The sequence below is a fragment of the Monodon monoceros genome, unplaced genomic scaffold, assembly GCF_005190385.1.
Source record: "Monodon monoceros isolate NGI ecotype Baffin Bay Population unplaced genomic scaffold, NGI_Narwhal_1 Super_Scaffold_14, whole genome shotgun sequence".
Classification (NCBI taxonomy): Eukaryota; Metazoa; Chordata; class Mammalia; order Artiodactyla; family Monodontidae; genus Monodon; species Monodon monoceros.
This window is the reverse complement of record NW_021703770.1, coordinates 64,870,935-64,884,579: the sequence shown is the minus strand read 5'-3', so window position 1 is coordinate 64,884,579 and position 13,645 is coordinate 64,870,935. Positions and strand designations below refer to the sequence as shown.

The window sequence follows — 13,645 nt, the reverse complement described above, 5'->3', positions numbered from 1 at the left end:
ATATTCCCCACAATCCAAAGGAACCTAAACTAATTGGCTCGGCTAACTACCATTGATACTACTGGAGCGAGACCTCTGCACTGCTCCACCTCGTGGGTTTCTGGCCAGCACTGGGTAAACTGCTCTGGATCATATGCCTTCATCTGGTTCCACTGGCGGCTGCCCTGTGTAGGGGACAAGTACATGCTGGTTCCCTGCATAGAAAGTGGTGGGAGGGTCAGTTTCAGGGAGAAAGAGAAGCTGGATACAGCTGGTATTGGACAAGTCCAGCATTTGGTCTCCGGGGCTACTGGCATTAATAATTACAGGAAAACATGAATACCAACACATACTGCTCATATCTGGCTTCAATTTTTACTGTAGTAGCCAGTTCCTCATTTGAGTTACAAGACCCACTTTCTTGACCCTGAGTTTTATAAGATGACCTAGAATCCTTACAATAACCACACTGCTTTGCTTGACCTCGTTTGATGTGTTTATGACTTGAAAACAAAAAAAAAGCCTTGATGAAAATAATCTCCAAAGAGAACAGTAATTCTGTCCAGGGAAGAGGGATCTGTTAATGAGTAAATGTGACTTTTATGGATTATTCCTGACAGTGCTGTCAACTTGGTGACCATGCTTTGATCTCTTCACTTCCTCATGTACAGAAATGGAAGGAATACTAAAGGACGTCTTCTACCTCCCAGTAATGCTGCCGGAGAATCTTAAGAAGGTGCCTCATGGGGTCATCTACTCCTACCTCAGATAGGAATTGTTTTCTTCTAGTTTCTGGAACCCTAAAGAAGAGAATTTTTTTCAAATTTCCTGAAATGTTAACTTTTTCCCCTTCTCCACTGACTTCCCAGCAGCTCTTTCTTTACTTACTTCCTAATACCACAGAGACAGAATCAAATGGGCACAGACGTAAGTGTCACAATTTGTGGCGCTGACACCATGTACCCAGCAGTGTGATCCCATTCCTGTCAGTAGTCATTTCCCCCTTGGGGGAGGTCAGGAGTGGTGCGTGGCAGCTGGGCTGGGGTGAGGGGAAGCTTGTGGGGCCCTGAGGCTCTCAGGCCTCCTCCTGTGCAGGAGGTCCATCCAGCAGGGTGACCGGGGCCATTTCCCTGGCATCCAGGGGCCTGCAGGTGTGGGAGTCTGAGTGCATGGGAGAAACTTGATCCTTTACCAAAGCTGGATACTTTGGGACAGGTTGGGGTCGTGGCACACATGGAAAGCCATCTTTTATTTATTAGAGATAAAATGTAAAAACACCGGAGGATTTAAGCTGAGAGAGCCGCAAGATCCAATTTTCACCCTGGAGAGATTACTCTGGATCACTGTGAATGGAGAGCGTTTGGAGATGGGCAGGCTGGAGGTAAAGCTGGGCTCAAAGGCTGTTGTAGGAAGCCAGGCCAGAGGTGACGATGGCCTAGAAGAACTGGAGCCAGTGGGGATGAAGAGAGGAGGGCGCTGAGAAAAATGTAGGGATTACAAGTGTGGCTAGGCCTGCTGTCCAATACCCCAGGAGGGACATGTGCAAAGGTACATCTGCGGGGCCAGGATCCTTGGCTTTGGTGTTGAGGAATTGGATGCCATGGCCAGGACCAAGGTAGAGCCACTCTGCCCTCAGTCCTCCTCTCTGCCCAAGGCCAGGAAAGAGCTTAGAGACCGGGCAGCACGTTGTAAATTCCTTAAAAAGACAGGAATGAAGACACAGACCTACTGGAGAACGGACTTGAGGATATGGGGAGGGGGAAGGGTGAGCTGTGACAAAGCGAGAGAGAGGCATGGACATATATACACTACCAAACGTAAGGTAGATAGCTAGTGGGAAGCAGCCGCATAGCACAGGGAGATCAGCTCCGTGCTTTGTGACCGCCTGGAGGGGTGGGATAGGGAGGGTGGGAGGGAGGGAGATGCAAGAGGGAAGAGATATGGGAACATATGTATATGTATAACTGATTCACTTTGTTATAAAGCAGAAACTAACACACCATTGTAAAGCAATTATACCCCAATAAAGATGTTAAAAAAAAAAAAAAAAAGAAATTAGTTACTGACGCAGCCCAGCTCTGGCTGGTCTTTTAGGGAAAGGAGCTATTTAAGAGGGAGGAAAACGGGGATTAAAGCTTTGAGTGGCAGTAGATGTAAAAAAATCTTTTCCTAACCATATTTTTACCCCTCGCCTTCCAGCCCCCCTCCATTTTAGGGACCCCCCTGAATGATGAATACTGGAGGCCAGACTTTTGTCCGGTGAGGTAGAGTGTATATTATTGTCATGTAACTATTTGCTCTCTCCTCTCCTCCCTCCACTGACAGTAGGTCTGACGGTGTGACTTGCTTTGGTCACTAAAATGTGAGCGGAGGCTTAAACTGTGCTTATGTGGTTTCGCTTAGCCTTTTGCCTTCCTGCCCTTTGCCATAAAAAGAGCCTTTTCCTTCTGCTTAGGCCCTAGAGTAGGGGCAGAGAAGCAGACCTGAACCGCCTGCAGGTCGGAACAGAACCACTGCAGGCAACCTAAGATCCATGAGCCAGATGCCTTTGTTTTATAAGTCATGGAGATCTGGGGATTGTTTATTACACAGCATTATTGCAGTAAAAGCCGACTAACATAGAAACTAGTCGTTGAAAATGTGATGCTGCTGAAATAAAAGCATAAAATATGTGTCTTTGGTCTTGGGACTAAACAGCAGACAGCAAGAAAGTGTTGGAAACTGGAAAAATGATGATCCATATTATGAAGCAGTAAATATTTGGTAGAACTGTCACCTGAGATAACCTGAAGGCAGAAAATATAACTCATGAATGCGTGGTTTTGGGTGAAGAGATTTCAAGATACGGTTGCTGCTTTTCATAAGGTCTTTCAAGAAGGAACTGACCTGCTTGCAAGCAGGAATGAAAGAGTGAAGAGTGACTCCATAAATTCCAAGACTTGCAAATTTTAAAATAGAACTGTGTCTCATCTCCAAATAGAACAAGAAAAATTGAGAAATGTTTAAAGCCACAAAGGCTGATTAAGATATGAATAAGACCCAGTCTCAGGACAAGGAGCAAATAAAAGTCACCATCGTACTCTTTGTAAGACCTTTGAATGGATTAAGGTGGCACCCAGTAAATTCTTTCATCTGGACAAAATAACTTGTAGAAAAGAAATAAGGACTAGGTTTCACAAAACTCGATAAACTCAAACTACCTGTATTTAAGTCTAGAGAGAGGGAGGCATGACTTGAAAATGATGTGGATATGGCTGTTGTCTCATGGAGCTAACTTGAATTCACACACAAAAAATTTTAATAGTTTCTGAGAGACATTTAAGTCCCAAAGCAGCCTTGCTGGGATTAAAAAAGACTGATTTTTTTGTTTTTTTTCCTAAATGAGATTGTGACTCTTTGAGCCATAATGAAAGATCTTAGGATAATAATAATGTATCATTATTGGTTCATTAATTGTGACAAATGTACCGTATTACTGTAAGATGTTACTAATAAGAGAAACATGGTGTTGGGTCTATGGGAACTCTGTACTCTCTCAGCAACTTTTGTGTAAATCTAAAACTATTCTCAATTAAGATTTTATTTAAAAAAAAAGACCTTAGGGTCCCCAACATTCTACAGGCAGATAGTAGGATGAGGAAGCTGCTCAGCTGCCAGGGAGGACATATACTTCTTCAGACGTGACCAAAAGGGGTAATGGAAAACTACCTCCCCCAAGGTGGGGCCAAGAGCCATGAGAACAATGGAGAGAAGAGCTATTCCCAGGGAAGAGAACTGGAGCCTGAGCAAGGAACATTCCCTACCTCCAGGTTGGGAACTTGGCAATGTTTGCCCAGTGAGATTTTAGAATTGCTACAGATCTGTGACTGCTTCCCCTTCTGCAATGGGCTATTTATTTTTGGAAGCCTGTCTCTGTTCCACTATGGTATGTGGTGTCCCAAATAATCTAGGATTATGGTATCCCAGAATGAAGGACCCACAGAACATACCTGAACCTGACTCACAGCTCAGAGTACGGCTGCCACAGCTGCGCAGCCAACCTGTAGGCAAGATGTAAAAGTTTTGTTATCGTGAACCACTGAGAATTTTTTGGTACATGGCAAAACTTGATTAATACATCCGGCAAAGGTTCCCAAAGAACTGAGGAATGGCTCTAGATGGGATCTGAGCCTACTAAAGGTGAGAGAGTAGGTGGAGGAGAAAGTTGTAGTACTTCTCTAGACAACCATCAGCTCTATTTCCAAAATCAGGTTAGAGTATTCAAAACATCACATCCACAAGGTATATCAGAAATGTCCTCAAATGACTAGAGTCCAGAATTTTTTATCAAACTTTAATAATTAGTGATACTATTAAAACCCAGACAATAACTATAGTTCCAAACAAGGTCCTATTACAAAGAAATTCCTTGGGAATGAGACTGAGATATAGAATGTTAATGAATCTTAGAACCGCTTAGATAATGTTTTTGTTCTTGTTTATTTATTTATCTATCTATTTATGGATATTTTTAGAACCTGTTAGATAGTTTTTATGAAGAACACACAAATTATAACAAAATCTCAACTGCAGTTTTCTAGTATCTTGAAGGCAATTATTAAAATAGGCATCTGAGATAAAAATTAACTTCTCTATTTATATAAAAACATTAAAAATTCACTTATTCATTTTTTGAGCCATAAACTTGCACCCATTAAGATGAATATAGGAAGAATTAAAACTCTTTTATTGCAAAATAATTTGACTCTGCCAACAATGGATAAATTAATAATAATTTTGACATTTATTTTGCTCCAATGCAAACTTTATATATTTAATTTCATGCTAAGCAATATTTGATATAACAAAATACCAACATAAAATAATTCAGATTTATCCATGGAGTTTGTTTTAATGGGAACTGACCTATGTTTAATGATTGCAAACCACTTTAACAGGTTTTACTTGTTTATATGAGACATTTTTAAAAAGACATTTATTTTTCACTTTTCCTGGCATTAACTAGGGACAATCTTGCCACAATTCTACTTTACAAAACTACAAGGAAGGAACACTCAATTTGATGTTCATGTGAAATATAATTACCTACTTTTCTTCCTTTACAACATGTACTCCACAGACAGGATGACAAGCCAAGGGGTACATAATACACTGCCTGTCATTAATAACAAGTATGCTCTTCTGAAATTACTTTACAATAGCACTTATTCAGAATACCCTTTACTTGCTTTTTGGACTACTATGGATATTATAGCACTTTAACAAGTATCGCATGTTTCAAATCAAAGATATAAATAGGAATTTATTAAATAAATGAATAGACCAGGTACAATCATAAACAAGTATTGTAAATTTTAACATATACAAAGTTTCATCTCTGCCCATGACTCTTAAGGTGGTTACACGGGCAGGCTCTGGGTCCCTATGCCAGGATTGCCGAGAGATACAGCTCCTCCATATTGTCCTAAAGAAATATCACACATTCTCCAAGGCTCTTCAAAGCCCACCTACTGAATGATCTTTCTTGAGTCTCCCGAGCATATGTGAGCTCTTCTTCCTTTAAATCCATACCATATCTGGTTTATCCCTCCATAATAATGATAAAGCTAATAATAACCCAAATCCCACTGACTTATCCTTGAGAACTTCCAATATGCTTCATCCATGCTAAACTCTACATTCGCCATCCATTTCATTTCTTCTTTGCAGCACTCCTACAAAGCAGGTATCATTATTCCCACTTTATAGATGAGGAAACTGGGCAAAGATTTGAACTCAGGATTTAACTGAGTTCTTTTTTTGTTGTTGTTGTTAACAATCTCTGATTTTAATGAGAGTCAATCTCAAGGGAACGTCATAACCTTCTCCATGTGATCTTTGACTTAAACGGAAGCTCATGTGGCCCAGCTACCTTAGATCTCTCTTGCCCCAGAATTCCAGCGTATTTTCTCCCCTTAGTTTCTTGGCTCTTTTCAGCCCCACCACCCAGCAAACTGTACCAGCCTCAAACCCAAACAGGGTGCTCTTGGCTGAGTACTAGCTTGAGTTATTACTCTCTCTCATTTCTAGCTGATGCTACTCATGATCACAGTATCATCTGAGGAGGAAGGTGTAAGCTGGAGGTAGAATATGCTACCACAGCATTTTGTTTGTTTAAAAAAATGTTAGGCCCTGGTCCCCTCCATTTTTTCCCTTTTATATCCAAATTCTGACAACACTGGCCTGTAGCAGTCTGTAAGAGGCATGAGTTCAAGGTGCCATATGCTTCTCTGGTGCCTGTCTATGAGCCAAATACAGGAAGAGTATTCTGGAGAGAGCACTGACCAGGAAGATGACATCAAACCAACAGTGATAGAAGTTGAACTGCAGCTCTCCAAGAACTTCGGTGACTATGGTGCGGTACTCCAGAGGCATGCTCATTCGGATCAGCAGCACAGAGGAGACGAAGTACGTGCCCATTACCTGTGCTAATAGCAGGACAATGACATTGGAGGACTTACTGCTGGATATGGCATAGAAGAACTTGGTAAGAGCGATCAGCACCCCTCTAATAGGCGTGACAATGATTATTCCAATCAGAATGAAGGAAATGTGCTGGGACCAGAACTTCACATCAAATGGGATCCCCAGATAACTCACAGTGATCTCAATGCCTCTTGTGACTGGATCAGTTTTCCCAACTCAGTCAAAAACGATATTAATGGTTGCCATGAAAATTTTCCAAACATAGTAAATAGAGAACAAGTAACCCAGAAAATTAAAATATTTCCCCTTGAAAGTTTTGGGAGTATTCTATTCTCTCCTTGGTAGCATAGAGATCAGCTGCTTCCAGAAAAAGCTGCCTGCTTAGTTCTTCCAAAGCATCCACTTCCTGTTGAATAAGAGTAAGATTTTCACTTCCTGGTACTGAAGTGGTAACACTCTTTATCATGCCCCAGAATCCTGATGGTTTGTTATGCACCTCCCCTTTCTGGAACATAGTAGCTTCAAGGACAGGATTTAACTCCAAAAACGGTGATCTTAACAACTCAGCTGGAATAGTTGGCTTGCATTTGAATTGTATGTGATTTCTATCTCCCTATTCAGTCGGGGAGTTCTTTGGGCAGGTACCATATGTGACCGGCTCTGTATCACTTTATATCCCTTCATAGTGTCTTGCACAGTAAGAAGTGAAAACAAATACTGGATTTTCTATATTCCAAAAAGCAGCTACTCTTTCCACATTTAAATGTCTCTTAAATTGGAACATGTTCAATTGGTGTCTTGATTTACATGGTAGTCTTTTCGTTCTTTCTTCTCCTAAAAAGCTGTTATTAGCCCTTAGGTGTTTCCTATCGATATAATCTTGGGATCAAGTAGTAGTTAAACTTGGATAGAAGTTTAACCACCAGAGGAAAGATTAGGTCACTGTGGAGGTAAGTTCCTTTAGATTTCTGAATGCCACCTGGGTATTAAGCAGAGCAGAAATACAGAGGGGAATCCGTTCGAAAGGGAAAGAGAAGGTAATCAGAGGTAGCGCATTAGATATAAAACGTTGTGAGTTCAGTGGGTTTCAAGGGAACACGCAGATTATACTAAGATCTCATGAGGAGGGGGAAACTGCTGAACATTTATATCTCTGTGATGCCCAAACTGAGGTAAGACAGAAACACAGATGGGGGGTAAACAGGAGTCCATGTCCATCTGACTCTGACTGCACATACTCTCCTACCAGATGTCCTGGCAATGGCATTAGAATGAGAAAAATCATGTGAAAATACTGTAAACAGTCTTTCAGGCAGGGACATGAGTAGCTTGTCCACTAGCTTGAAGGAAGTCCTAGGAGAATTTGGGAGTGACGTCATGAAGGGAGTCATTATGTATAACACAATATCAAGCCTGGGTACTTTTGTATCCTCCTTGTCTTGCTTTGGACATTGGTACTGTGGCTTGAAAGGTAACATAGATTATTCTTTCCATTAGCTTGGTTTGGAAAAGGAGGAAAGAGAACTGAAAGTAGCTGTGTCGGGGAAAGGGTCTGGATTTAAGGGAGGGTTTGTGTTTTTATAAATAGAAGAGACTTGAGAATGTTCTTATGCTGAGAAGAGAGAGTCAGCAAAGAGAGAGAGAGAGAGAGACAGAGAGAGAGAGAGAGAGAGAGAGAGAGGTAAAAATTAGCTAAAGGGGATAATTAAAGGAGCAAGTTCCTTAAAGTAGCCCCTGAGAGCCTGAATAGGGCTCAGGGCACAAAGAGAGGTATTAGCGTTGGTCTGGAGGAGGGATGCGTTTTCAACTGAGCTGAAGGAAGGGTTAAGAGAGGGTACAGATGTGGATGCGTTCAGAGTGGTGTGGGGCTCGAGTTGGGAGAAATAACACGATGACTTCTCAGTTCTTTGCAGAGGAGATAAGTCTCACTGCTAAGAGTGAGAGGGAAATAGGTCAGACAGAGGGCTTCAGGAGATTGAAGAAGGTTGACAATGACTGTTCAGTGGACAGTGGAAGAGCTGCCTTGTGCTGAGGGCATGATTGAGATTGCAGACCATTTTTAGTGGGAGCAGTCTGCATGGTGTTATGAGTTTCTTCAGCTGGGATAACTATTGGGGGTAAAGAAAGGGGAGAAGAGGCAGATTTACCAAGGGTTGAGCTGTTACTGGAAGAGCTCAGCAGGACACTGGAGCAAAGCACCTGAGGTGTGCACAAGAGGGTGGCTGGTGGGATGATGGCATCCTAAACTCAACAGGGTAAACTGGGAAAATTGGTATGGTCAGTGGAATGTAGGCTTCTGTGAGTTTCAAAGAGCAGTTTAATAGGAAGCGGTCGGTTTGGAACGACAGGAGGAGATGATCAGAGAGAGACTGGAATTAAAAAATTTAGAACTGGGTGATAATAAGATCTGGGGGACTCCATGGACTTCAGCCAGCAAAGTTGAGCTGAAGAACCCTGAAGTTGAGGAGGATGGAGTGTTGGATTGGATCATCCATAAGATAATGGAAGCCACCTGTGACAATGTCAGGCATGCAAGTGTTGAGGATTTTTCCTTAAAACAAAACAAAACAAAACAAAAATTTAACTGTAGTATAACAGAATCTACCTTTATTTTTAAAAATAATAGACTTTAATTTTTTTGATCAGTGTTAGGTTTATAGAAAAATTAAGCAGAAAGTATAGGCATTCCCATATAATCTTTAACTATCCTGCTATATGTGTGGTTTAATCGTGTTCTCTCAAAGCCTTTGGAGTGGATTACAAATAAATGCATATCCTGATTGCATTTTATAGCACTAAGAATTTGACTTGATTAGAATTATTGATAATTGATAAGCTCTAACCCAGCTGTACTCAGAAATTCCTTCTCACCTCTCTCATCTTACTTATCAAAAAAGTACCCATCCTTTCAGTCATTTCATATGCCTTCCACTTCATGAAGCTTTCCCTGACTGCCAGACCTAGATGTTGGTTCTCTCTCCTTTAATATCTCATGGCACTTTGATAATAATTCTCTTACGATACTTATACATTGCTTTCTGGTAGAATTATTTTTTTGCTATTTAACTTATGCACCATTAGGCTCTAAGCTCTGAGGACAATGTCTTTGTTCAACTCATCCCCTGTAGCACCTGGCACGGTGCCTTGTGTACCACAGGTTTGAAATTAACATTTGTGGAAGTGGATGAATTATGAAGTGGAAATCCCAACTTTACGAAGGAGGTAAACTAGGATGTAAATATTCTTTCTTTCAACAAAGGGATTGACTTCATATTTTTGCTAAATAATTCGTTCCCTTAATGCATTTAATATATAATTTACAAAATTTCAAGTGAACTAGAAACAGTTCAGTTCCAAAATTTTAACTGACCTAGGAACAATTTCTTGGCACAAAGTACACGTGTGTAACCACTAACTTTGGATTATTTGAAGCAAATCTTGCTCTCATGTTTTTGTTAACAGAAAGAGTTGATACCAAAGGTCTTTGTTCAGACCTTTTACTGCCTCTTGTTTATTTGTGCTTCTCCTGGGAACTCTAGCTCAGCTTTTAAGCCCTAACATACTACCTTCTCCAGTGTAGAAGAAGGTGTAAGGTGTAAGTAATATAGCTCATGTTAGGATGATCCAGAGGGGAGAGAGCACACAACCTCTGGGGTCAGATGTTCCTCAGGTTCAATCTTGTCTCCATTCACTACTACGAAGCTCAAGGAGAATTTTACTTCTCTGAACTATGTCCTTACAGATTAAATGGCGATAATAATATACCTACCTCACAAGAGAGTGGTGAGGACAAAATATAATGTATGTCAAGTACCTAATCACAAAGCTCAATAAATGATATATATGTTCCCTTAACTCCTGAGACATGATTGTGTCTGCTTCTGTCATGGGTGTAAGAAGTAAAAAATTTTCTGAAAAGGTGGCTTGCTGGGAAAATTAGACCAATATCAGCTCCAGTCTTTGGGAATGTAGATCTTCACAGTGTGTGTTATGTTTGGTTTAAAGCATTTCCAAAAGACCGGGTCATGGGACTTCCCTGGTGGTGCGGTGGATGACTCCACCTCCCAATGCAGGGGGCTTGGGTTCGATCCCTGGTCAGGGAATCAGATCCCACATGCATGCTGCAACTAAGAGTTCGCATGCCACAACTAAGGAGCCCGGAGCCACAGCTAAGACCCAGTGCAGCCAAATAAATAAATATTTAAGAAAAAAAAAAAAAAAGACCAGGTCGTTATGTCCAAATGGAATAATTTGGACATACATGTGTACATGTAATGTAACAAATACATTACAAAGGAAAATATAAAATTTTAAAAATTTCCTAAGATGATTGCATTATTGGTCCTGTATATAACTTTCTGTTCTTCAGAGAGGAGCCACCTAGCAAAGGTGGTCCTATAAGGATCACCTTACAGGATCTTACAGGATCTAAAGTCCCTGAGACTTTAATTATGATCTGGTAGAAAATGTCTCTGCTAATGACATGAGCATTGTATTTCTTGGATCTGTGATCACTTATTATTTTAACCTTTCAAAGCCAGTAATTTTAAAGCGTTTGACTCAACTACAGTACTTTATTAGTGTGGAAATGTTTTATTGCAGCTTGGCTGACATTTTCTTTTACTAATGTCATTAGCACTACGTAAAAATGAATTATGTTGAGGTGTAAAGTACTGTCTTTGTTTAGAGAAAATATGATGATGTTTATGAGCACATGAGGTGGGTCTCCTGGGGGTAAACACTAACAACATATATCTTTCTCATCCTCCAGCCATGCTTACATTGCTAATAAGTATAAGTACTTTGGCTTGGAAAAAGGCCTGGATTTAGATTTACTTTTTCAAGATTATGTTGAATTCTCATAACATCCTTTAAAGAAAAGTCTAGCTTCGAAGTCACTAAGGCTTAATTAAAATCTCTAGCACACAGTCTGGTCACATCCCTTACCCATTTTGTAGCTTTAGCTCCTGGTGACTGTTGTGTGCTAACACTGGTGTTCAACAGGTCATCGAAATCAAATTAAGGCAGGCGTCTTTGAAGTCAGAGATCAGTTGTATTCACCTACAACATTTTCACATATAACAGGTACAAAATAAAGGAAAAGTGATTTTGTTTAACCTTGGAGAATCCTGAATGGATGGATGAAAACTGCAAGCATTTTAGTGGGAAAATTAAAATGATTTGTGGAAAAAATTCTAATTAAACGAAATAAAATAAACAAATTTTGGTATACAAATCCTTTTCTGAGTCTTTAAGAGGTAAAGACTCAAGGTCCCAAACCGCAATTCCTAGGTCTTTGAAAGTGCCTTTAGAATTTCCTACTTTCTTGGGCAGAGCACAGGGATTCTCAAAGTGTAGTCCTGACCGTCAGCCCCTTCATCATCTGGGAACTTGTTAAAAATATAAAGTCTTGGGCCTCCCTCAGGCCCCAGAACCAGAATCTTTAGGGTAGGGCCAATGATCTGTGTTTTTGTAAGCCCTCAAGACCCTCTGATGTTCTGCTCTAAAATGTGGGAGCCTTTGACCTACAGCAGTTCTTCTTAAATATTTCTGTGCAGCAGAAGCCCTTGGAGGGTTTGCCTAAACAGAGGTCCCTAACCCAGCCCCTGAGATTCAGTGGCACTAAATTCTGGGAGTTGTATGGGAACCTGCATTAATTTTTTTTAAGATTCTGGTATAGGTGATCTATAAAGCACAATCTGAGAAATTCTGGCTTGAAGTGGATTTAAGTGTTGACAAAATTAATATTTTTTTCCACAAAATTCCCCTCCACAACTGAGCAAAAACCTTTGAGCTCTGACTTCCAAGCGTCTATAACATTCATTTAGCCTGAAAATGCCTGCTCATGAAGGTATCCCCTCACTGCAGGCTTCCCTCATCCCACTGTTAGAGGGACGGAAACCTCTGTGGGCCCCGCTGTGAGGCTTTGCCCACCTCTTCCACAGGTGTGATGTTTCATCACAGAAGCCTATGCTACAGGAGAAGGGATATAACCCATACATCTGCAGAACGTAAAGTATTAAGTATATGCTCAGCCAAGATAAAACACAAGTGAGGACCTAATTTTTAAAATTATTATTATTATTTTTTTTTCTGAGATGATAGCTGAAGAAAGATCACTTTGGGAAAAGGGAGCTCCACCTTTGCATATCCTGCCACGAGAACAGTCTGTTCTAAGCAAGGTGACCTTTAAAAGAAATTTGGGGAATTTTTATTTAATCCACGGACACTACTAAAAATATTAATGAAATTAGGAAAATTGTTGGTTCATTTTATGTTTCTTCTAATGTATCCCTGCTTGCTCTATAGGTCTTTCCACTTTGTGTGGTAGGAAGAATATGGTAATGAATATTTTTGCTACCAGAAAAGAAAAAGAAAAAGAAAGATGCATGTTGTATACTGGCCTCACTAGCTTATTTAGCTAGTTGTGATATAAAAATCTATTATAACATTTCTGGTTCAACTGAGAAAAAATTGATACTCATTCATTATATTTACAAGTGTATTCCTTTCAACATTTTTATGTTTTATTTTCTACTGTATTAGATTTTTTAGTAGCAAAAGTAATAATGCTTGTTAAAGAAGTCAAACAGTACAGAGATGTATATATGAATATAAATGTCCCATATCTCCCTCCAAAGTTATCTCCTAAGTATTTATATTTCAAATAGCCTTTTATTTTTTTTTAATTTAAGAACAATACATGTCCATTCTAAAACATTTAGAAAAGGTAGCCAAGCAAAAGAAGTGAGTCACACACAGTCTCCCATTCTCATATAACCACTGTGAATATTTCGGTGTAGCTCTTTCAATCCTCCCAATACGTGTATTTATTAAAAATGGTCCCCACTTTTTTGCAACTGATCGTTTTTGCTCCCTGCTATCTTGTGGGCATTCTTCTATATCATTAAAATGGAGAATCTTGTCTTACCTAAAGATGATATGTAATATGTGCCACAGTTGATGCATGAAATGATTTTTTGGTGCTACATGAACACATTTTAAACATTTTTAATGGTCACATTTTTTTGTTTGTAACTGAAAAATGTAACTAGTACATTGAGCCTGTAATTTTGCAGATACTGTTGCTTATAATAAGGCTAAAGAAGGTAGAACTTGATAATCGACTTTATGAAGAATGTGTGGATTACCTCAGTAATGTGTGACCCTTAGTCATGCCCATGAATGTTTCAGATAACTT

General features: G+C 40.0%; 1 protein-coding gene and 1 pseudogene across 13 annotated transcripts in view; both read right to left on the bottom strand.

Annotated features, from left to right (window-relative positions):
- Positions 1 to 13,645, bottom strand: part of PDE7A (phosphodiesterase 7A) — a 380,288-nt gene that overhangs the window by 257,352 nt on the left and 109,291 nt on the right. The gene's annotated exons all lie outside the window — the stretch shown is intronic.
- Positions 6,229 to 6,958, bottom strand: LOC114895268 (annotated as a pseudogene).